Raw genomic sequence first — 25,423 nt, forward strand, 5'->3', positions numbered from 1 at the left:
CGGCTTTCACTCCGGAGGGACCTAGAAGATCTGCCCGGCTTGGTCCTCAAGCATCATTTGCGTCATTGTTTACAACAGATTATATAGCGCATTTTGAGCCAGATACATGGCAGGAGGCTCTTCAGCACCCTCAATGGCCAGAGGCCATGGAGAAGGAGCTAGAGAGTATTGACCAAAATGAGACTTGGACATCGGTGGATCATCCGAGCCACAAGAAAGTCATTGGGACAAAGTGGATTTTTAGGACCAACATAAAATCTTATGGGACTTTAGAAAAGTACAAGGCTCGCCTTATCGTATAAGGGTTTCGACAGAAGCAAGGCATTGATTATGAAGAGACCTTCACCCCTACTGCGCGGTTGACTTCCTTACGGTTGCTACTCACGCTAGCCGCTCACCATGGTTGGCCGATACATCAAATGGATATCAAGAGTGCCTTCTTGAACGGTTTCTTGGAGGAGAAAGTCTATGTGAAGCAGCTACCGGGCTTTCCTTCAAGGAACCCTAGGGATAAGGTATTCCGCTTGCATAAAGCTCTTTGTGGGCTGAAGCAAGCGCCACGGTCTTGGTTCCATAGGATGGATAAGTTCTTGCAGACTCAGGGATACCATTCTACCCCTTATGACCTGAACTTATATGTTCGATCTACTGCAGAGGGGGTTAGCTATATCCTGCTATACGTTGTTAACTTACTCATCACAGGCTCAGATTCTACTGCCATAGTGGAAATCAAGGCTAAGCTTAAAGCTACATTTGGGATGACAGACCTTGGTTTGTTGTCCTATTTCTTGGAGATGGAGGTGATTCATTCTCGAAGCTGTATTTTTGTGTCACAACAAAAGTACACACTTCAGCTGGTGGAACAGTATACTCAAGATCAACCACGGCCAGCGGCCACGCCTCTAGCTCCTACTTTCCACTTGTCGAAGGATATCCTAGGACAGCCCCTCGATGAACATACCTATTGTTCTGTTGTAGGAAAACTTCTTTGGTTAATTCACACTTGGCCAAATTTAGCTTACTCGGTTAGCATACTCAATCAGTATCTCACAGCACCTAGAATGTCACATTGGATTGCATGTCTTCAGGTGTTAGCTTACTCGGTTAGCATACTCAATCAATATCTCACAGCACCTAGGATGTCACATTGGATTGCATGTCTTCAGGTGTTGCGTTATTTACGGTGTACTTATTCTTATGGCCTGTCATATGGTTCTGGTTTATGTTTGCAGGGGTACACTGATTCTAATTGGACAACAGATCCTAACACCCAACGTTCCCATGGCTGCTACCTCTTTATCTTGGGCACGGCTCCCATTTCTTAGTCCAACAGTAAGCAGGAGACGATGGCAGCTTCCACGTCCGAGCCTAAGTATCGGGCTCTCTTCGATGGCACCACCAAATCCATCTATCTGAGGAGTTTACTGGCGGCGCTTCACTTTCCATGTGACTCTCCCACAGTTGTCTACTGTGACAACTAGAGCGCCATTGCCATTGTGGACAATCTGATCATCACACCACAGACACGGCATGTGGGAGTCCACTTCCACTTTTTCAGAGAGCAGGTTGAGCTAGGCACTATTCGCCTAAAAGTTTCTACCATCATCAGATAATTTTGCAGATATCTTGACCAAAGCGGTCAACCGGTCGGTTCTTCAGTACTTGCTACCCAGGATCGGCTTGGATACAACCTCCCCTACTTCTTTAGCTTGACGAGAAGAGGGTGCTTCCCTCTTGCTTTCCCTTCCAGTTTGACAGGGGGAGGCTTCTACTCTTAATAGTGACAGTAATGAAGCTTACAATTTTTTTTTTAAGACATCACATTCATTTATTCTTTTGTATTGTACTATGGATATTTGTAACTTTATCCGCACTGTCAAGATGACATGATTGTAAAAGGGCACTTGGACAAGTGAACAATTACCCTGCGAGGGCATTGTTCCAATGGCACCGTTGCATAGCATATTGCATGAGCATGATATCTTGCATCTCCCTTTGCATTACCCCATGCATTGGCGTTCTGTTCATGTAAACATGCATCTGTGCGCATTTATCCCTTTTCAGTCGTTTGGAGTGGTCGACTCTAGAATCCACCATATCGTGGCATTGCACATGGCGGTCTCCAAGGCAATCTTTCCTAGCTTGCTTGCTTGCTTTGCTTGTCTTGCTTGCTTGACATATTTGCTATACACACACCTTAGTCATTTTCTTCGTCATCGACACCTAGTAATAGTAGGAATAGTATGCTTGTCTTGTGAAGGTCTTGGGTCTGCTGACCATCCCTTATCACTCTGCTATTTGGGGCACGGATCCTCAATAGGACAAAAACTCATTTAAAACCCTCACATAATGCTTAATCTATCAAACCTAAAAAGCCCTATTAAAAAAAAACCAAAAAAAAGTTCATAGCTGACAACCATCGCCTCTGTAGTCTTAGTAGGCCACTGGGCAGCCAACGCGCACCCTTTATCCGATGCTTTGGCTACTTTGGGGTGGGATGCCTTGGGGTAAAAGATAAACAAAGAAAGGGCTTGGCTGGCCTCTATTCTCCTTGCACCGTTGTTGGGCCTGAGAGGGGGTGTTGAGCTAAAAATGCATTAGCTTTACTTAAGCAGCCCCAAAACATGCTTAATTAATGAAGAAACCTTGTTTATTTAAAAGAAACGCAATCCTAGAGAGTTTCTGTGTCCCATAAGCACAAACCCACTTGGGAGGGCCCAAACCTTCTATAAATATGTATGCTCTCCTCCAGTCAGCCCTTAATCTCATTTTTTCAGATTTCAGGTGTTTCACCTTGCTGCCCACACCCCGTTCGCGAAGGACATCTCAGCCGAAGGTGTCCATTGCTTTCTCCATCAGTTGGCGCCTGGTTTCCAACTCTCTTCACGTAGTTTGGAGCTGATTCCAGTCAGGCGTCTACTGATCCTGTACAGACATGTTGCCATACAGCCTGCCACATCATCATAGTCCTGCAGTCTGCGTTTTTTGTCTTTCTCTCTCCTGCAAGCTGTCCTACCTGCGTTTTTAGTCTTTCTCTCACCTGGTGCCTACGTTTTCAATCTCTCTCTCTCTGCGTTTTTAGTATTTCTCTCTTCTACAGGCTGTCCTGTGAAAGGTGAGAAGGATAGAAGCTTGCTTGGAAGTGAGCTATGGCGAAGAGCAAGAGCAACAAAAGAGAGAGACACAAATGGGAACTCCAACAGTCACAATGTGTGACCGGGCCTTCCTTTATTCAAACTGTCACTAAAAGAATAAAGAATAAAGTAATGCTGACGGGCGCCCGCCACCTGAAGTGTGCAGTGGCGGGTATTGTCAGTGTAGTAATACACGGGCGGCTAGGCAAAGGCGCCTTTACCCCCAAAAATCTCCCACTTAAAGGTGAATCTACGCCAGTAAGGAGTGAAAAGAAAAAGAAAAGACAATACAATGTACACATATACAACACGATGAGGAAAAACGTCATCTCATCCAACGCCCATCAATCTCCTGAGGAAGGCAAAGCGCTCAATAGTGAGGCTTTTTGTGAGCAGATCTGCAGGATTTTCATCAGTGGAGATCTTGACAAGGTCAACAAACTTGTCATCCATGACCCCACGTATGAAGTGATACCTCACCTCAATGTGTTTCGTCTTCGCATGGAAGACCGGATTCTTGGCTAGCTGAATAGCACTCATAGAATCCGAATGCAGCATAGGTATAGTATCAATCCCAAGGTCATGAACCAAACAACCCAACCATATGGCCTACTTGCAAGCCTCAGTGGCCGCAACATACTCAACCTCAGTGGTAGAGAAAGCCGTACACTTCTGAACCCTAGATATCCAAGAAACAGCACCTCCAGCATAGGTAAAGACATAGCCGGAAGTGGACTTCCTACTATCTGCATGTTCTGCATAATCGGAGTCTGTGTAGCCCACAACTCCTGTATCCTGGCTGCCATACCAAATGCACATATCTGTTGTGCCCTTCAGGTATCTCATGATACCCTTTACGGCATCCCAATGCTTTTTGCCAGATGTAGCCATTTAGCATGCCACAACACCAATTGCAAAGGTAATATCTGGACGAGTGGCTATCATGGCATACATCAAACTGCCCACGGCTGATGCATAAGGGATCTTGGCCATCTCAGCCCTCTGCTCATCCGTCTGCGGACAATCGGCTTGTGAAACCTTCACATAAGAAGGTAATGGACAGCCAATAGGCTTTACGTCCTGCATGCGGAAACGCTCAAGGACTTTATGAATGTACTCCCTCTGTGAGAGGTAGAGTAGTCCCTGATGCCTGCCGCACTTAATGTGCATACCAAGAATGTGAGAGGCATGTCCTAAATCCTTCATCTCAAAGCTCTTCTTCAGCTGAGATTTAAGAGCATCCAGCTCATCATGAGCTTTTCCTGCTATCAGCATATCACCCACATAAAGTATCAAAATAAGCAATGAGCCATCACGGGCTTTCTTCGTGTAAAGACACGGATCCATAGCACTCCTACTATAGCTTTGTGACTGCATAAAGGCATCAAACTTATGATACCACTCCTTAGATGCCTGCTTCAAGCCATAAAGACTTTTCTTTAACTTGCACACTACATGCTCCCTTCCAGGTTCTGCAAAGCCCTTAGGATGCTTCATGTATATCTCATCATGCAAATCCCCATGCAAGAATGCAGTCTTGACATCCATTTGATACAAGTCCAAGTCAAGCTACGCGACTAAGACCAAAACCAAGCGTAGGGTGGTCATCTTGACCACAGGAGAAAAGACTTCATCAAAGTCAACTCCATGCTCCTGTTTAAAACCCTTAGCGACAATTCTTGCCTTATAAGCCGGCTTGGGGTTTCCAGGGGTACTTTTCAGCTTGTACACCCATTTGCATGGCAAAGCCTTCTTGCCCTGAGGCAGTGCAACGAAATCCCAAGTCGTATTCTTGTGCAGGGAGTCTATCTCAGACTACATAGCCCTCCCCCAGGAGTGACTACCACCCCTGGGCATAGCCTCATCATAGGTGAGAGGCTCTCCTGCATCTGTAACCAGGACATAATGCATCAAGGGCTCAAATCTATCAGATGGACGTCTATCTCTAGTAGACCGTCTCATGGCAGACTATGCGGCCGGTCCAACACCCTGGCCATGTGTACCAACTACTGCTGCAGGCTGTCCAACTGGCTGTGCAAGAGCACGTGGCTCCTCCTGGAATATAACCCTGCGTATCTCTACCACCTTCTCAGACTGCCTATGCATCTTGTCTTCATGGAAAACTATATCATGGCTGCGGATGACTTTCCACGCTTGCAAATCCCAGAGGCAGTAACCCATCTCGCATGCATCCCCATAGCCAAGGAAAATGCATTTGACACTCTTAGGATCCAACTTAGTACGCTTGTCTTTGGACACATGGCAGAATGCCTCACATCCAAAGACACGTAGATACGCATAAGACGGAGGTTTCCCAGTCCATACCTCCTCTGCAACCTGGAAATCCAAACCACTAGAATGTGATCTATTTATGACATACACAACTGTATTGACTGCCTCAGCCCAAAAGCTCTATGGTAAGTCTGCATGGCTAAGCATACTACGTACACACTCCTGGATGGTTCTATTCATCCGCTCAACCAAACCATTCTGGGGTGGGGTATAGGGGGCGATCAACTGACGCCTAATACCCCTCTCATCACATAGTTGCTCAAAAGCACGTGACACATATTTTCCCCCATTGTCAGTCCTAAGGCATTTCATCCTATGCCCAGTTTGGTTCTTGACCAATGTAAGCCATCTCTAAAACACAGCCAAGACTTCTGACTTAAGCTTAATGGGGTAAGCCTAGACTTTACGCGAAAAATCGTCAATGAACGTCACAAAATACTTTGCACCACCCATAGATTGACAGGGCATGGACCCATGACATCCAAATGTACCAATGCCAGGGGCTCACTCATGCATGTCCTACCAGACTTCTTATGTGAATTCCTATCTGTCTGCCATAAAGACATGCTCACATGAATCAAAACATGCGTAGTCAAGGGGCAGTAAGTAATGCAAACCAAAAAGCATTTTCATTCCCTTCAAGGACACATGGCCCAAACAGGCATGCCAAAGAGATACATGTGGGATGGAACCCACTGACAAAACATGGTCAACAGAGGACCCATCAACTACAAGAGGATAGAGGCTGCCAGCTTTGGCACCTCTAGCAAGCACAAGTCTGCCACGGGTGATCTTCCAAGCAGAATCCCCAAATGAAACATGAAACCCAACATCATGAAGCTACCCCCTGCAGACATAAGACTGCGTGTAAGCACAGGTACATGACGTACATCCTGTAACAGAAAAGTACTGCCAGTAGAGAACTGCAGCTGTACGCCAACAATAGCAAGTGACCTGTCATCATCCAAGTGAACTCAACCAGAGACAATGCGGTACTCATGGCATGGTGTAACATAAAATGAAGCACCAGAATCCAAAAGCCAGCATTGCGCATACATAGAGTGAACATCAACCAACGACGTAGCATCACAAGAACTAGTTGTAAGTATGTACTCCCCACCGGAGTCATCAGTCTGCATGACATTTATCTCCTCGATTTCCACACTAGATTTCGCAAGCATAATGCTGCGATCAAAGGACTTTTCATATACTTTGTCTTTCCCCTTCTCTTTGCGCTTCTCATTGCACAACTCATGACACTATGGGCGTGTATGACCCTCTTGCCGCAATAATGACATGTCACATTAGCGTTTCACCCGTGAGACTTGCTACGTGACTTACCACGTGACTTAGACCTAGACTTCTGTGAGTCTCTGCCACGGCCATTCCCACAGTCATTCTTGCCATTGCCATCTCTGTCTCTAACAGTCAAAGCATACGACATACGAGAGGCATCCAAGTTCTTACGGTTGATCTCTTCCTGCAAAAGAGCACTCTCTGCATCAAGCAAGTTCAAAATAGTAGTAGGAGTGCATAAGGCAGTGTGGAATACATCCTATGACTCACTTAGAGTCCCCAGCAAAAACAATGGAGTAACCTCATCATTAAAGGTAATACCCTGCGAAGTCAAGTTCTTGAGAATAGGATGGAACTGGCTCAAATGAGTAGACATTGTTATATTCTCCTTCATGCGCAGGTCCATAAGCTGCGTCAACCTATACATCTAACTTGCTGGACTTTTCTTGTCATAGAGGTTTTTAATTTTATCCAAAATCTACCAAGCAATCTGTCCTTCCTCAATCACATTGTAATGCACTTGTTCAATGAGAGACAAGATGAGGGTGGACTTACATAACTCATCAAGCTCATCCCATTCATCATCAGTCATAGTTTCAAGCTGCTCACCATGCATCCTTAGTGGCTTTGTCTGCGATTTCTGTACCAATACCTGCCAAACTTGGCTCTTCCAATAGGCATAATTCGTACCATCAAGCTTAGTGATGTTGAAGATAGCACTGTCAGTGGAAGAAGAACCCATAATGCAGTCCAAAATAGTGCAGACAATTCAAAACTGCTTCTTGTTTTCTGCTGTAAACAGCTAAAATACTACCATAACCAAGGCAAAATGACCACTAAATGATAGCTAATGATGCTGCCCACTAAGTACCATCAAAAGTACATAAAAACAGGATGATTCAGCAAGAAAATTCCATATCAGTCCATACATAACTGCTTGCTGTAATAAATTACAGCCAGGTATAATGAGAGCAAACTGTAGGCAAAATCAATGCACCAAGTCAACCACTAACTGTCAAAGCATGACCAACATCAAGCGAGCATAAATCAGCATATGACAGTCATACGGACATCGAGCAAACACCCAAGCATGTCAAACGAATCCGTCAGTAAGCAGCACACCCCCTGTGTAATAGGGAAAAGTGTACACAACACTGGCAAGACCTGACACAAAGAGGTGTATGCTCTGGAAGTGCGAAGCCCAAATCAAAGCTCAATAGCATGAACCACCTGCTCAATGTCTATTAAACATCCAACGATGCTCCCATTGGCACAAAAGCCGTATGGATCAAGCCAAGAAGCTCAAGAAAGGTATATGAGAGCACCAATGATGAAAGATCCAAGACCAGACATCAATAAGACATCATGAGCATATAGGCTCTGCAGCCTCCAATTAGAGCATCCATAGACATCAACTGTATCCCAAATACAACTCTGGCAAGCCAAGAAATATCCCAAGTAAGTTCTGGGAAGCCAGATGCAAGCCAAGACAAGGCACTAGTAGCAATCAGCTCCAAACAATGTAACTAGCATGTAGTAGTGGCATAGGCCAAGCATGTCAAGACCGGTCAGACATAGGTAACATACATGCCATATGTACATCCAAGATGGAGCATCAAATGCATTCCAAAGCCGAGCTCAAGCTCAAATGAAGATCTAGAATCAAAGACAAGCTCGATGTTGTACCCTGAAGATCAATACTCCATTGCATATCCCAAAGACATAGCCCGAAACCAATAGGCATAACCAAACTCGAGATAAAATAACCTGTCAATTCAAGGTAGCACGAATCCCAACCAACAACGAAGTGTCCGCATCCAAATCAAGGCTCAATAGCTCTCAAATAGCATATCTGAGCATAAACCATGATGACCAAGCATCAATACATCCAACAGGACACCCGAATGTCAACAAAGAGCATTATGCATAAGCCGTCCTTGATAAAACCTTGCTGCCCAAACAATGTACAGCAGTAAATCCCTGCATAAAAATCGAGCTATGGAAGCTCAAACCAAGTCCCAAAGCATCTCAAAACATTGGAAAAACATCCCCAAGTTAGACTCTTACCTTGCCTATATCGGGTTTCGAATACCCGAGATTTGAGAAAAAATGGGATTTTTTTGCCAGATTTTGAAACAGGCACAAAAAAACGTGAGTTGCTACTGTGGGGCCTGCTGGTTATGCTAAGGATAAGGGGGCAAATGGGGGCATACAAGGTACCCAATGAAGCCAAGAAACACCTGTAAAGAACCTATGAGGGTCGGGGAGAGGCGGGAGATGAAATCTTACCTTGGGGGAAGAAAACCATGGCTAGCATTGAAGCTCCAAGCTTTAGGTCTTCAATCCGGGCTAAAGTAATTCCGGGCCAAGCTCAATGATCAAGCTCTGATACCAGTTGAAAGGTGAGAAGGATCGAAGCTTGCTTGGAAGTGAGCTATGGCGGAGAGTAAGAGCAAGAGCAAGAGCAAGAAGAGAGAGAGACACAAATGGGAACTCCAACAGTCACAATGTGGGACGGGCCTTCCTTTATTGAAACTGTCACTAAAAGAATAAAGAATAAAGAATAAAGTGATGGTGACGGGCGCCCGCCACTTGCAGTGTGCAATGGCGGGTACTGTCAATGTAGTAATACACGGGCAGCTAGGCAGAGGCGCCTTTACCCCCAACATCTTGCTTGCGTTTTTAGTCTTTCTCTCACCTACTGTCTACGTTTTTAGTATTTCTCTCTCCTCACTGATATCTGAATCAGATCCAACTTCTCACTGCTGCTTTTGCTGATGTTCAACATCCAGAGACTGCCTTGCTGCAATTCGGGATCCGTTCAGAGTATGTCACACTCTCCAGCTCATTACCCTTGCCCTAATCCTTGAGATACAGGAGTTCGAGGTACAGTATTCATTTACTGCATAGTGTATTTGCTCCATAAGCATCGTATATTCAGTAGTCATATCACTTCATTCATTCATTGTGTTCATTGTCTCTAAGTTACCCTAACCCTAACTATGTTCTTTTATCAGTCTGTGCTTTGTCATACGATTTCTATTTATGTTTCTATTTTAGGGTATTTCATTACAACCATCAGGTCAACACTTAAAATAACAGACATAAAGCAAAGTCTACACAGACTCTAACAGAGAAATGTCACACCTAAAGAACAACTGGTGTGAAGCGAATAGTATCCAGTCAGGGAGCAGCAATGTCAGGAAAAACCAAATCAGTAGACACCATAGAGAAGATTTGCCACAACACTAAATCACAAATTCAGGCCACATGACCATGAGTGCCAGATACTAAATCAAAAATGAAGGCATTCCGAGTACGCCAAATATGCCACAAGGCAATCCATCAAAGGAAATGGAACACGTAGGAATAATCTGAACGCAAAAAGGTCATGGAGGTCATCTTTCCCATAATCCACGAACGAGCTGATATCCGGTGCTGAGTCAACAAGAACCATGCACGGGAAACAACACTCCAAATCTATCTTGCAACACGACAGGAGACAAAAAGATGAAGCACTGTCTCATCACATGTAGTACAAAATACCCATCGACCAGCAGAGATCTTACAAGCACACAGCACATTCCCGGTAGGAAGAGCCCCAATAAGTAGCCTCCATATAAACACTTCTCTTGATACACGAAACCTTAGATTTCCAGAGTTGCATGAATCTCTCTCTCTCTCTCTCTCTCTCTCTCTCTCTCTCTCCCCCAACCTCAAAATCGTCTTTCCCAATTGCATGCAGTTTTGCTAAGCACCAACCTGCTAATCCCATTTTCCAGCATTATCCAACTTATCAAATTAATTTTTAATTTTAATTTCACCAACTAATAATTAAATTGGCTTGGCCAATTTGTCTTTCAAGTATCCTTAGGGAATTGTTGACTTAGAATGGTATCAATTAATTAATTAATGGTTAATCTCTAACGTCACCACTAACGTTAGTGGCCAATAAATTGGTTTAGGCCCAAATCTGACACTAGGTACTATGTAGTACTTGTCAAGCATAACTTATTACAACTTTTGTCTTTGGCATCAACTAATATTTCGGGGTCTTGGGTCCCACACTGTGAAATAACTAACTTGTACCTCACATATGCAAGTCACATTAGCATATTTGACTAACTTTTGATCAAATGCTACACAAAGCAATAAATTTCACATCCTAGTGACACCTCCCCTTTGTGATAGTACACAATGGAATAAGAAACATGAACATAGAGCGACAAGGAAAGAGAGAGACTGATATGAACACAAAGAATAGAAGTAAAAGACAGCACTAATCAGAAAATGGAAAGCTAAATGGGAAGTGCAAAATAAGTGGGAGCCTTTGGTACATGTCAAATGCCACTACTTTTGACATTACTTTACTAACTCAATGAGGTAGAGACAAGGCTCTGCCCTTGCTTCTAGTCAACTCATATTCCAATTTCAAAGGCATTCACTCTCTACTCAATATTCTACCCCAACAAGAAAACTAACAACCAAGAGCTTGTAGTAGACTCAACTTTTCACCTTCACATGTTGTAGTTTGAATGTCTTCAAAGGTTTAAGGTAGCCTCACAATTCCAACAATGCTCCCTTGATCCACTCCCACTACACTCCTTTTCAACTAATGCAATTTGCAATAAGCACTTGAACAAAAGAGGGAACGTAGGGAAAAAGAAAGTATACCAAACCTCAAACTCACACTCTACCTCTAACCCTCCAAAATACAGAAGAAGAAGGGGGAGAATAGAAGGTAAGAAGAGAGAGAAGTTTCACTCTCTACATCCCTCACACTCACTCTCTCTCATGCTCTAACTCTCTCCCTTACTCTCAACGAGTGCACTTGCGTCCTGATGTAGGTGGCACAATTTAGACTGATCCGTCCCTACATGCAGCCTAAGGCATCAATTAGGGTATCAAATCACATTGATGACGGAGGAAGCACGTAGGCCGAACGGAGAGTATGCTGGAATCTACAAAACAAATGGAGGAGAGACTGGGTGGGGGCTGCTATTTACAGCAGCAGCCCCTAAGGATACATGACCTGCAATCAGCTGCATTAATTGCAGCCAACCTGCAAAATCTGGTCACCCCAGCCTCCTACAAATAACAATGTGAACACAAACTGATTTCGCAGAAACTAAAATGCATGGGAACCAGCTCAATGTCCAATGAACAGTCAAAGGAGCGTCTCTGTTAAACTCTGACAGAGCTGACAACCAAGAGATGGCAAGCATGGAAAATACAAGAATGCTAATACCCCCTCTCAAATCCTAGAGGCGTGTTTGAAGACCCGACAATTACATGTGTTGAAGCATAAAAGCCTGAGACACATGCTTCTTGAAGAGATCTTCTGCATTGTCCTCCATGGGACAGTACTGAGTAGACCACTACTAGCTCAAAATCTGCAATCCACTCCCAAACATAATGGTACTGAAGCTCTAGGTATTTTTTGAACAGGCATGAAACACAAGGTTCTTTACTAAAGCTATGGCACTCTAGTTATCCATGTGTAGCATTGTGGGTCCTATCTATCGAAAGCCAGTCTCCACCAACATCCAATGGAACCATACCACCTTCTATGAGGGAGAATAGAGGGCCCAAATATTCAGCCTCTTAGAAGATAAGGCCACACTAGGTGACTTCTTGTTGCTCCAAGAGATCGCTCTCAATCCAAGGGGGAGAGCAAAACCTATAGTTAAGCATCAGGTGTCAACATTTCCATCCCAATCTGAGTCACTCCAACCTACTAGAGTGGCTCCCTCTCTATACATGATCCTGTAGGATCAAGTCCCCTAAAAATAGGGGAAAATGCGCAAAGTGGCTCTCCAATGAGCCTGCAATGATGGTGTCCTCATAAAGAAGATAAGAGTGTCACCACATAAGAAATATCAGCCTCGTATGAATGAGCCAAATCAAAGAGCCGACAAGGCACATGTAATGGGTGGCATCTAAAAGAGGATCACCTATAGTAGATAATTTGAACTCTGGGTCCCTAGGGCATAACATGGGCTTATATATGTCCATACCATGTTTCAAGAGAAGCTTTGATATGTACCTATACTGAGAAGTGAAAATATCTTGTCCCATCTAATAGATCCCCAATCCATCCAAGAAATGAAGGATGCTCAAATCAGTCATATCAACCTTCTGGTGTAAGATCTCCCGTATATGATCCACCTCTTGTGTGTGCCTACCTGCAATGATCAAATTGTCCATGTAAAGGATGGCCAAGACATACTACTAACGCCCACACTGATATTAAGGTTAGGTTCAGGATCTAAACATCTAAAGCCACTCTGAAGAAAGAATATGTCAATACACTAGTACCAAGCCCTAGGAGCTTGCTCTAGACTATAGGAAGCCTTCTGCAAGTCATAGATATGGTCATCCTTTCCAGGCACATGGAAGCCTAGAGGTTGATCAACATAAATCTCCTCCTATAGGATGCTATTCAAGAAGGCAGATGTCATATCCATCTAATACATGAGTCAATATGCTAGGCTGCAAAATTTATGCTTGTCCAAAGTGCTATCAACCAGGTATTTGGTCTTATAGATCCACTTCACACCAATCACTTTTGCTTGCATGGATAAGGAACCAGCTCCCAAGTCTTATTTTTCTTGATAGAATCGAGCTCTTTATACATAGCATGGAGCCAAACATCCTATGCTAGAGCCTCCTCAATGCTAGTAGACTCTCTATCCTCTACAATCAAAGTCATAAGGAATCAAGCTCCTTATGCATAGCATGGACCCAAACATCCTATGCTAGAGCCTCCTCAATGATAGTAGACTCTCTATTATCTACAATCAAAGTCATAAGGAAATAGTTCACACAAAGTGAATGTCACCAGAATAAGAAATAAACTTAATGATTTAATTAAATTTCACAAAGATTTTTAATTAAAATGAACTTTAATTATGATACCCCTAGCTCTTGGAATAGTGACCGTTACAACGACAGTGAAGGATTTGACATTGGGATATACATTGGACAGGTGTCGAGTCATGTGGTACATGGTTAGGGCTAAAGGAACAAGATGCAATATGAAACTTTAATTATATTGAAAGTTTGCACCTTAGAATTAAGTTATATTCAAAGTTTCACCTAGTCAGCAACTCCCTTAGGACACTTAAGTTATTAAGCAGACTTTGAGCTTATAAATTGAAATGCACCTTAGAATTAAGTTACATTGAAAGTTTAACCCAGTCAGCAACTCACTTAGGGCACTTAAGTTATTAAGCAGACCTTGAGCTAAATTTTTGCCCATTGAGCAACTCACTTATGATTAATGACTAAGTCATTAATTAGCTCTTAATCAAAAATGTGATATGATTAAGCAGCAATTAATTACTCATTTGAAAAGCTTATCTTGGCTATTTAGCACTTTTTCTCTTTCATTTAAAACAACCCTAATTTAAAGATAGCCACACTTCTCTTTTTTGCTTCAGAAAATTGCAGATTTCAGCCATGGAATGAGCTTACAACATAGATGGAGTATGGACAACAGCCACTTTCTTTCCTCTTGGCATACGGATTTCATTGGGTAGCCTCATATCTCCATATACAGCAAGGTACGCTAATATTTTTAAGCTAAATATTAAAAAAACAAGTTATGATAGTATTGTGGCCTGAGATCCTTTCTTCTTCTTCGAGATCTTAGGCCTAGTGCACTTTCTAGGCAATTTTGTCACAAAGAAAACGGCATTCTCACAATTTCATTGCAAGAAACCCCCTTGTTTGTGAGAAGAACAATATGGGATTGCATGGGGACTATGCAATAGAGTTATCTCAGCAAATGCTCTACGAAATTGGGTTCAAATGCTTGTTGTCATTTTTAGGGTTTGGCACGCTGAAGCGTTCATTCGCAATTTTGAATACTGTATAGCTGGTTGAAGGCTAGCAATGAAGATGCCAAGGCCATTGTGCACCATGAATCAGTTATGTCGTGAGAAATTGCTGAAATACAACCATTTGTCACCAATTTTGAGCATATTTCAATAATCCAAAGAAATATCAAAAACGGCACCAAGCATTGGGGCCAACAAGTGTCAATGTGTATTGTAGGAGCACTCTAGCTCCAATTGTGTGTGGAGTTTTCTTCCTGAACTTATTGTTAATATGAATTAAGCGTTTGCTAAAATGTGGTTTACTACACTTAGGGCTTCCAAAGGCTAGTTTCATGGTTCCGTTGCCAGGACATAAACCAACTTTCTGAAGGAGGTGAGCTTGTCGTCTCCTCAAGGAGCAAACATATACAATTTAGTTTGTTGTAATTCAGTTACAGCAAGGTTTATACTTGCTGAAAATAGTATACAGCAAGGTGCAGATAGTAAAGATGTCACACAACAGTGGTAGTAGGAGTGAGGAACAGGGATCCCCTCTTGAAAGGCACTCAATACATGGTTTTGAGTCTCCAAATGCTGAAAATGCTTTAGGACAGCAAGCAACAAATGTGATCAGTAAGCATGCAGCTCAATCACATGTAAGTCCACAAGTCCAAGGTGCTTAGGAAGCAAATGCAATGTTTATGGCACAATTAGCAAGTGCTATTATGAGCTTGCAACAATTAATTCAGCAACCTCAATTTGCTAAATTTATGCAATCAGTTCATGATGTTAAAGGGAAAAAAGTTGGTTCGCATTCTAAATAGGCTCATGAGCAAACTTTTCAGCCAAAGCTATTACACCGGCACCTATAATGCCGAATGTGCGAGGAACTCCAATTCAGCAGCATGATCATCCATTAGGGAATAATGTGCAGCATATTCCTCATGGACAGCAAACAATTCCTCCACCATCTATGCATCCAAGTTATTGTGGAGGTGGATCAGTGTTTCACGCTATGAATGCCACTACACCCGCCAATGTTGGAATGCAAAATGCAACTAGTTTCCAGCCAGCTATGTTAGGTGTTCATGAGAACTATCATGGGGCAATGCAGCCCAAAAATGCACACTGGAATGTATTGTAACATTGGTATGCAGCTAGGTATGCAAACTAGAATGTTTGGTCACTTGGGAGGCACTATTGGGCATATGTCAAATGCAAATGTAGCAATGGCATCACTGGGACTACCATTTTTACAGCCACCCATGTATGATAACTTGACTCATTTAGGTAAGGTGAAAGACTACAAAGAAGGTGGGACAATAGTCAAATTTGAAACCTTTAATGGTATGCAATAGACTGAAGACTTTGACCTTCATTCAACAATTTGATGCAGCCTTTACTCTAGGGGCAAGTTTTCTGAGCCTTCAAAAGTGCACAAGGTAACCACTTTTTTAAAAGGAAATGCACTTCAATGGTGGACAACCCTTTTGATGCAAGGCAAGGCACCAACAACTTGGGTGCCATTCAAACTAGTTTTCTTTTCTCAATGGCTAACAAATACTTTTGAAGTGGACATGACAACAACTTGGCACAAATTGGATACAATTCATTGTGCTGATTTGTAAGAGTACACAAAGAAATTCTGGGCAGCCAAACTGACTTTTTGGGCAGCAAGTTCAAATCCTCAAAAAAGGGTCAACATGCTGAAAATCCATCAAAGTCATTCTTTCAAAAAAGCAGACAAGGCAAAAGGTCATTTGCTAGTGCTAAGAAAGCTATTAAAAGAAAGGCATCGTATGATGCAAATAAATGTTATGTTTGTGAACAAGATGGGCATATAGCACGTAAATGACTAGAACGTAAGTTTTAAGACCGTGCAGATGACAATAAGGATCAGAAAGGCAAGAAGTATAAAACTTATGTTGGATTGGTATCTGATCTTGTTGGTGAGAAACCAAACACAAATGCTTCAACGCTATGTTGTGCATGCGGCAAAGTGAGGCATCAGCATGCTTTAGTTTTCTTTGATGCAAGAGCTCGTGCCAACTTCATTTCCCTAGAATTGGCAGCTAAGTTGGACATTAGAGATGATGAGATGGGTCCATGGGTGAGGCCAGTTTAGCTTGTCTTGGACATGGAGAGCCAGTCACCCCTGTCATTGGAAAACTCTGAATTCATTTATAGTCATATATGGATAGTGAGGATTTTCGCATTATGCCATTGAAGAACTGTGATGTCTTATTGGGTATTCCGTGGTGTCATAGAATGCATGCAATGATTGATGTATATAATAGGAAAATCGCTCTCTCATAAAGGAAGGCAACATGTTCTTGATGTAAAGTTGAAGGGAGAGTCTATTCCTCTTGTGTCTGCTTCAACAATTTCTTCAGTAATGAAAAACCATCTTTCCACATACTTAGTGAAAGTCATGCACCTCCATATGCAAGGCATTGTGGCATTGATGCTAGAGTGAAAGCAGTTGAGACTTTTTTTTATTGGCCAACTTTGAGACATGATGTAGATTACTTTGTGTGCACATGCATTGTATGTCAAAAGTTCAAGTTTGACCAACAAAAGGCACCGGGTTTGTTGCAGCCCTTGCCTATTCCGAATAGACCATGGAACAACATAGCCATGGATTTTATCTTTAATCTTCCTAGGACACCTACACGGGATGATGGCATATGGACCATTATTTGCAGGTTTAGCAAATAGGCTCATTCCATTCTAGTGAGGAAAAAGATAATTGCGGATCACATGGCAAGGTTGTTCATGTAGAACATCTTTAAATATCATGGTATGCCATAGTCTATTGTGAGTAACAAGGATCCTCACATGACGAGTCTCTTTTGGAGAGGCATTTTTGAGAATATGGATATGACCCTAAAGTTCTCATCTTCTTTTCATCTACAAACAAATGGGCAGTCTAAAGAAGCAAATGCTACTATTTTCAATCTTTTGAAATGCTACACTGTTTGGTGAAGTTTCAAATTATTGCACCGCTTGATGCAAAATGGATGGAGGAGGAGGATTTCATAGAATCGCCTCATTTGTTACAACTTTACCTTGATGGTTTTCAGTTGGAGCTAACTTTAATCTAAGCTTAGTCAGAGACTCAATAGAGCATAGATCTAGAGCATTGCATGATACTCAAGAGGAGAGTGGTGTTTCTACTTCTTTAGTATAGATATGCTCATGTATCTACATGCTGTTTGGAGATCTTTCATATTCCCTACAAGTACTTCTATGATCAATCTACTAGACACATGTTTCTACAATAATGTTTGGTTATTTAATAGTACAATTACCATTTTCATAGCTATGTATTTGTATAGTTGTGATTGGTTGTATACTAGTGCAATAACTACCATCTTTTGTTTTTTAATGTACATTCCAGAACATGGTGTAGTAGCGACGTGCTTGGTTACATTGAAACATGGTGTAGTAGTGACGTGCTTGGTTACATTGAAACATGTATGGATAATTGTATAATGGCAATACATGGAGTAACAGCAGTGTGCTTGGTTACTTGGAAACATGTGCCAACAATTGTACATTAACAATACATATAATAATGGCAATATGCTTGGTTGCTAGAAAACATGTATTAGTACTTTAGTATGCAGTCTTGGATCTTAACCGTGCAATCGAGGTCACTTGTGATGTTTCAAGAATGGGGTATGTCACCAAAACAAGAAATGAACTTAATGATTTTTGCACTAGCAATGCAGGATTTGACACACAGGCATGAGGGCCATGTGGTACATGGCCAAGGCTAAAGGAACAAGGTGCAACGTGAAACTTTCATTAAATTGAAAGTTTGCATCTTATAATTGAGTTACATTGGAAGTTTCACCCAGTCAACAACTCACTTAGGGCACTTAAGTTATTAAGCAAACCTTGGGCTAAAGTTTCGCCCGGTCAGCAACTCACTTATGAGTAATGACTAAGTCATTAATTAGCCCTTAATCAAAAATATAATATGATTAAGGAGCAACTAGTTACTCATTTGAAAAGCTTATCTTGGTTATTTGGGGCCTCTTCTCTCTCATTTGGAGCAACCCAAGTTTGGAGATGCCACTCTTCTCTTTCTTACTTCAGAAAATTGCAAACTTCAGTCATGAAATGAGCTTACAATATAGATGGAGTGTGGACAGCGGCCACTTTTTCTCCTCTTGGTATGGGGATTCTATTCAACAGCCTCATAACTCCATACACAGCAAGATATAATGTTGTTTTCAAGCTAAATATCAAAAAAACAAATTATGACAACATTGTGGACTAAGATCCTTTCTTCTTCTTCTAGATCTCATGCCTATGCACTTTTTGGGCAATTTTGTAGCGAAGAAAGTGACATTCTCACAATTTCATTGCAAGAAACTCTCCTATTTGTGAGAGGAACAACGTGGGACTGCATGGGGACTGTGCAAGAGAGTTATCTTAGCAAATGCTATGCAAAATTAGGTTATGATGTCATTTAATGTTTGGCAAGTTGTAGTGTTCATTCATAGTTTTGAACAGTCTATAGCTGGTTAGAGGCTAGCAATGAAGATATCAAGGCAATTGTGCACCCATGGATCGGTTATGTCATGAGAAATTTCTGAAATACAACCATTTGCAATTAATGTCGAGCATATTTCACTAATCTAAAGAAATACCGAAAGGGGTGCCAACCTTTGGAGCCAACAAGTTGTGAGAGAAAGAACAAATCGAAGCTCAAGAGTATAGTTGACAATTATTAAAATACTGAGAATGCATGCTATGGAGGATCACTAATGAGTAAATAGACAATCATAATGAGGCAGAAGCATTGACAAGGAAGAACAACTAATATTATCCAAGCATAATGCAAGTACAACTAATTAATAATGACTAATAGAATGAGTGTGGGGATGAGTGCCTTTTATAGGCTTATAGTAGGTGGTATTGGTAGGTGGAGATAGGTGAAAAGGAACCATGGTATTCAACAACCGTGGTTTTAATAAACCGTGCATACATGACCTAGTCTAAGGCTTTATTTACAATCTGTTTCTTTGCCTTGTTTGTCCCATACAAAGAGGCTATGCTGGATGTGATTGCACATTTCTCAACACCCCTCCTCAATCACAACCGTAAAAGACACTGAGTATACAGAGGCTGTCATGAGTAGAACCTTGCTAAGTGTAGACATGAAAGAAACAAAAACAACCATACAAAGCTAGAGGCTATTACAAAGCCTCACTAAGTGTGTAGAGGCTGTAGTGTGCAGAGCTACATGAGGAGTTTAGGAGCTTATGGTGGCAACATAAGGCAAGTCCATATGTTAAACTTAAAAAATTTCTATCATCAGAAAATGAACTACAAAAAAGGAATTGATGAGTCTTATCCTTTTGTTCTTGGGGTTCTTCTTCTCCTTCTTCAATGTTGTCTTCATCTTCTTTTATTGTAGCAAGATATGCTCTTTGAGACTTTTTCTTAGCATAGCAAAATTTCTCAATATGCCCAGATTTCTTACAAAAGTCACAGACTACGCTCTTCTTTCCTTTCACATAGAGGAGTTGTTGGTCTCCTCTTGGGACGCTTGCGCCGTGTCGTGGGGGGTGAGGACGGGGCACGGTGGGTTTCGGCTTTGGCATGTTGATTAATGTGGTAGACACATTATCAAATTCAAGTGGAATACTTTTGAGAAGCACTCCAATGCAAATGCCTTCATCTATCTTCAAGTTGATTCCTACAAGTTGTGTCAACAAGCTTTCCATATAATTCAAATGAGTTGCAAGTGAGGTATTACTTTGCATGTCGAGCCTAAAAAATTCAATTAGTAAACCATATTTTGAGGATTTAAAATGAGCTCCAAATAAGGTTTCTAATTGATCCCATGTCGCGTAAGAGGTTTCACAATCATCAACATGATGAATGTAGCTGTCATCAAGTTCGAGCTTGATAATAGCTTGAGCCTTATCATCATTTTTATCCCATACAACTGAAAGTACAGCTTCCCTTGGTTTCTTCTCTTGACCACTTGTGATTGACCACAAGCCTTTATTCATTAGGATCAATTTGATCCTAGTATGCCATGTATGGAATCCAACACCATTGAATCGGGATGTCGGTGAATCCTTGCCCATTTTGAGATTGCAAAATCAGCAACAAATCAGCTCCAAACAATTCCAGTTTCACTTGAGCACAAGTGCTAAGAATCACTAGGTGATTAGTATCAAGAGATACTAGGCAATTTAGTGACTATGATGCCCTTGAAGTTGGAATCTTCAAGATCTGATGCAAGTCTGAGTCTTTCCCACCTTGATTTGATGCTGGAGTTGCAAAAAAAAACAGTTTTGATTAGAGGCAAAGCTGATTGTGTTAACTAACATTAGTGCTAAAAGCACTAGATGAGTGTCCATGGACACTGTTTCCTGAAATGCTTGAGAATCTTGTTAAGATCTTCTCTCTTTGCTGGTAAATAACTTGAATGCTTGCTGAAGACTAAGTGCTGGAGCAGATTAGAGGGTGTCAGTGACTTGATTTGAGCCACAGGAGTGAGAGAAGGAAGTAAAACAAGAGCTTGAAGCTTGATAGCTATGGAGTCTGCATTAGGGTTTCAGGGGGCAGCCTGGTTTTTCACCTCCTCTGAGCTGAATACTTGATCATTTCCAAAACTTTTTTGATAAAAATGAAGCTTAGGAAGTAGGCTATCAAAGCCCTATGATGTTCGTCAGCATCATGACGTGTGCAGGCGGAATTCGACGTACGAACAAAAAAGGTGCAATCTGGACAGCGTGCTGTTGCAGGCCCAATGCTGGAGCAGAGAGGCAGCAATGTTGGGCTTTGAAGTCATAGGGAGGAGCTCCTAGAGCAAAGGAAGAGTTCTCCAGAAGAAAGTACGAGCTGAAATAGCCATGTTTGAGAGATTCAATCCCTCCACTGAAGGTGGGTAGCTATGAAGGTAGATGAGAGATTCATGGAAAAGTGGAGGGAGCCAGAAATTCAAATTGGAATGACTCAATTAGTGGCCTGATGACTCACTAACTTAAAACCCACTCTGATACCATGTTAAAATACTGAGAATGCATGCTATGGAGGATCACTGATGAGCAAATAGACAATCATAATGAGGCAAAAGCATTGACAAGGAAGAACAACTAATATTATCCAAGCATAATGCAAGTACAATTGATTGATAATGACTGATAAAATGAGTGTAGGGATGAGTGCCTTTTATAGGCTTACAATAGGTGGTATTGGTAGGTGGAGATAGGTGGAAAGGGACCATGGTATTCAACAACCGTGGTTTTAATAAACCGTGCATACATGACCTAGTCTAAGGCTTTATTTGCAGTCTGTTTCTTTGCCTTGTTTGTCCCATACAAAGAGGCTATGGTGGATGTGATTGCACATTTCTCAACAATAGTGTAGAGTATAAGAGCACAACACCCAATGCAATAATCTTAAGTGTGAGGTTCAAGTACAAAGTACAACCCTTAAACCTTAGGGTTGTAAGAGGGTGTTCACACCCGAAGAGGTGCATTGTCCTAGTTGATTAGGCGGCAACACCTAGAAGAGCTCTACAATATGAAGGGAGTCAACACAATCCTTTAGGCAGAGGTGTCAATGATGAGGAAAAGAGATGCTCTATGAGGGTACCAAAACGCGGTCCCTTGGGCAATGGAATGTTGGAGTAGACACTAGAAGATGAAGGAGAGTAGTAGCGGGGAGCGAAACACAATCCGCAAGGGCTGTTGAAGATGAAGAATATGCTAAAATCTCTCCAAGATTATGGATGTTGTAGGGCTGATAAAGAGGGTATAGCCTACTACAAACAACCTGAATCTGCTGCAAAGGCAGCCTCCATAGAGTGGCTAATGACTAGGAACTATCACGTGGGTGATGGGGTGGCAGCAATAGCTGGAAACGCACAATAATGATGAAGATGATGTCTTGTACCAGTCCAAGGAGAAGTGAAACCAGCATACGCAGCAATGGAAATGATGAAGAATAGGTCGCCATGCTGTGTGGACTCAAAACGCAGCAATGTAGTGTCTGGAACGTATGGCTATGTAAAGAAGACCTTTAGATTGAAATCACCTACTGATAAGGCATCACGATCAGCTATACATCATAAACTGAGATATCCACCAAGGTAGGGGTGTGGACAGCAATGGTAGAGGGCTGAGACTAAAGGTCTGATGGAAAAATGATGAAGGACCAATGAAAGAGCAAGTGTGGAGTGAAGATGAATGAATTCCCGTGCCATATTTATAGGCACATGAGTCACTTAACTGTCTAGAGTGGTGCCCAGATACTAATAAATTATATAAATAAAGGCTTTTTGGGGCTGTAAATGGAAACCAACATAGGAATTAAAGGAATACAATGAGCTTAATGAACTTGGTATCTCAACACCCCCTCTCTTGCCCAAAAAGATGCCCCTAGGAGGAGAGAGATACAATCTCCACCCTATAATCCAAGTATTCTACCTAAAAGGACACCTATAAGGAAGAACAATAGATAAGGTGTGCTCATGGTGCTCAAAACTCAACCTCAGAAGAGAAGCCACTAGCTCCGTGTCTCAATGCTGATAAGAATGCCAAGGCATGTCCACCAAGTCATGGCGGCCCCAACCTAGGTAGAACTTGTAGATCCTAGGTATCAATAGGTGAGATGGCAGCTCCATGTCGACCCCCCCATCCAAGGAAAGATAAAGAATGCAATAACATTTCACCAAGGTGTGTGAAGGAACGCATGATGAGTAGTGAGACCCTCTAACACTAGAGGAAGCAAATCCCCCTCTAAAAACAGAGAAATAGGATCCCCTTTGAAGCCCCCCTCTGAATGCCCCTTTAACAAAGATAGGGAATATGAAAACTCGTGGATCACAGCCTCTAGAGTGTCTAGTGATGAAGGAAGGACCACCAATGTTGCCGAAGAAGGTATCCAAAACTGCAAGGGACTAGAGACCAAACAGCTCTCAAAGGTGGCCTCCCAAAACTAAGTAGAAGAGGGATGGAAGGTAGGGTATCAAGATAGTCTCCTTGATGCCCTCGTTAGAGCCCGTGTCTTTCGAGCCATACAAGGAAGGTGGGAGAACGTGTAGCTCTTGTGGAGCTATGGATGGGCAACAACTCTATCTCTCTATGCAGCAAACTGCGAAGCCGAAGAGTCAAATAACCTCTATCTCTTCGCAAAGCAAATTACCGAAAAGGCAGTATCCAACAACCTCTATCTCTCGGTGGAGCACATTGCAAAGCCAATGGCCATGGAAGCCACTAGACCCAAAAGTAGGTGGGAGAAATCTCCATAGCAGCGAGCACATTGTAGTTGCCTCCAAGAGGGCTTATCGCCTCATGAGGTCTTAGAGCCGCCTTTTGTTCGCAAGGGCTTAGTACGCATCTTATTACCTAAATCATAAAACTCAGATGACCGATGCAGAACAATCTCTACCACCCATAATGGCAAGGTGGCACAAGGAGTGCCAAGAGGTAGATGCATATACTTTGGTGGGGTGAGTGTAGTGGTGTGACTGTTCTTACCACAATAGGAGAACTTATGGCCGGTGCTTCCATCTTTGGAGAAGCCATAGCACCAATGTGTCAAGCCTATAAATGGAGGTTGGGAGGGAGAAGAAGGTGATGGTATCCCCCCATGATGCAGCAAAAAAATTATGGAATCTAAGAGTATTGCCGATCACGTAACCTTTCTTCACCTAAACCAAGAATGAGGATCTTTAGCTCTTTGAAATCTCTCTAGGATAATGGCTACTGTCAAGACAACTGCTAGACAACCCTTTAGGAGACCAAAAAATGCAAAAACGCAGGTATCTGTTGTAGGGCTGCTAAAGAGGGTGTAACCTGCAATAGATGGCCTAAATCTGTTGCTAATGCAACCTTCATAAAGTGTTTGATGGCTGGGAACTGTTACATGGGTGTAGGGTGGCAGCAATAGCTAGAAACACACAATAATGATGAATATGATCTGTTGTACCAATCCAAGGAGTGAAACCGGAAAATGCAGCGATGGAAATGATGACGAATAGGTCCCCAAGCTGTGTGACTCAAAATGCAGCAATCTGGAGTGTTTAGAGCTTATGGCAATGTGAAGAAGACCAAATTAAAATTGCCCTATTGATAAGGTGTCAGGATTAGTTGGGCAACATTATGAATTGAGATATCCACCAAGGTAGGCATGTGGACAGCATTGATAGAAAGCTGAGGCTGAAGGTCTGATGGGGGAATGATGAAGAATTCATGAATAAGTGTGGAGTGAAGATGGATGAATGCCTATGCCCTATTTATATGCACATGAGTCACTTATTTGTCTAGGGTGCTGCCCCAACTCTCTCGGCTAGCACCCAAACAATAATAAATGATACACATAAAGCCTTTTTGGGGCTATAATGGAAACCAAAATGGGAATTAATGAAATACAATGAGATTAATGATTTTGGTATCTCACAAGGAGGCTCTCCACCCAAAAAAAACGGCTCAACACCCCTTAAAGAAACCTGAGGGGATGAACATGGAGTAGGAATACTTGTAGGAGGAGCACAAAAATGTAGGGGAGGGAAAGGAGGGTGATGAGTCGAAGATGAAGTAGAGGCGCCAAGCAAAAGCCTCAAAGGTAACAAAGATACTCATCAAACACAACATCCCAACTCACCACAATCTTATGGGTCTAGGGATCATAATATTTGTATCTATTACTACCTAGCTATAACCAACAAAGATGTGCTTTGTGGATTTTGTGTCGAGATTTCCCTTGTGTTTCTTGTCGACATGAACGTAGGCATTGCATACGAAGATGCAAAAATGGGAGTCAAATGGCTTCGTGCCAAGGAATGCCTAAAATAAAGCTGTGTCCTTTAAAGCTACAATCGGAGACCTGTTGTAGATATGAACCACA

The 25,423-nt window shown here is 42.2% G+C and overlaps 1 protein-coding gene across 3 annotated transcripts in view; it reads right to left on the reverse strand.

The window, feature by feature from the left end:
* LOC148035458 (uncharacterized) overlaps positions 1-25,423 on the reverse strand; it is a 176,778-nt gene that overhangs the window by 135,631 nt on the left and 15,724 nt on the right. The gene's annotated exons all lie outside the window — the stretch shown is intronic.

The sequence above is a fragment of the Lygodium microphyllum genome, chromosome 5 (genome assembly GCF_053477565.2).
Source record: "Lygodium microphyllum isolate KBCC chromosome 5, Lygodium_microphyllum_v1.1.10, whole genome shotgun sequence".
NCBI lineage: Eukaryota > Viridiplantae > Streptophyta > Polypodiopsida > Schizaeales > Lygodiaceae > Lygodium > Lygodium microphyllum.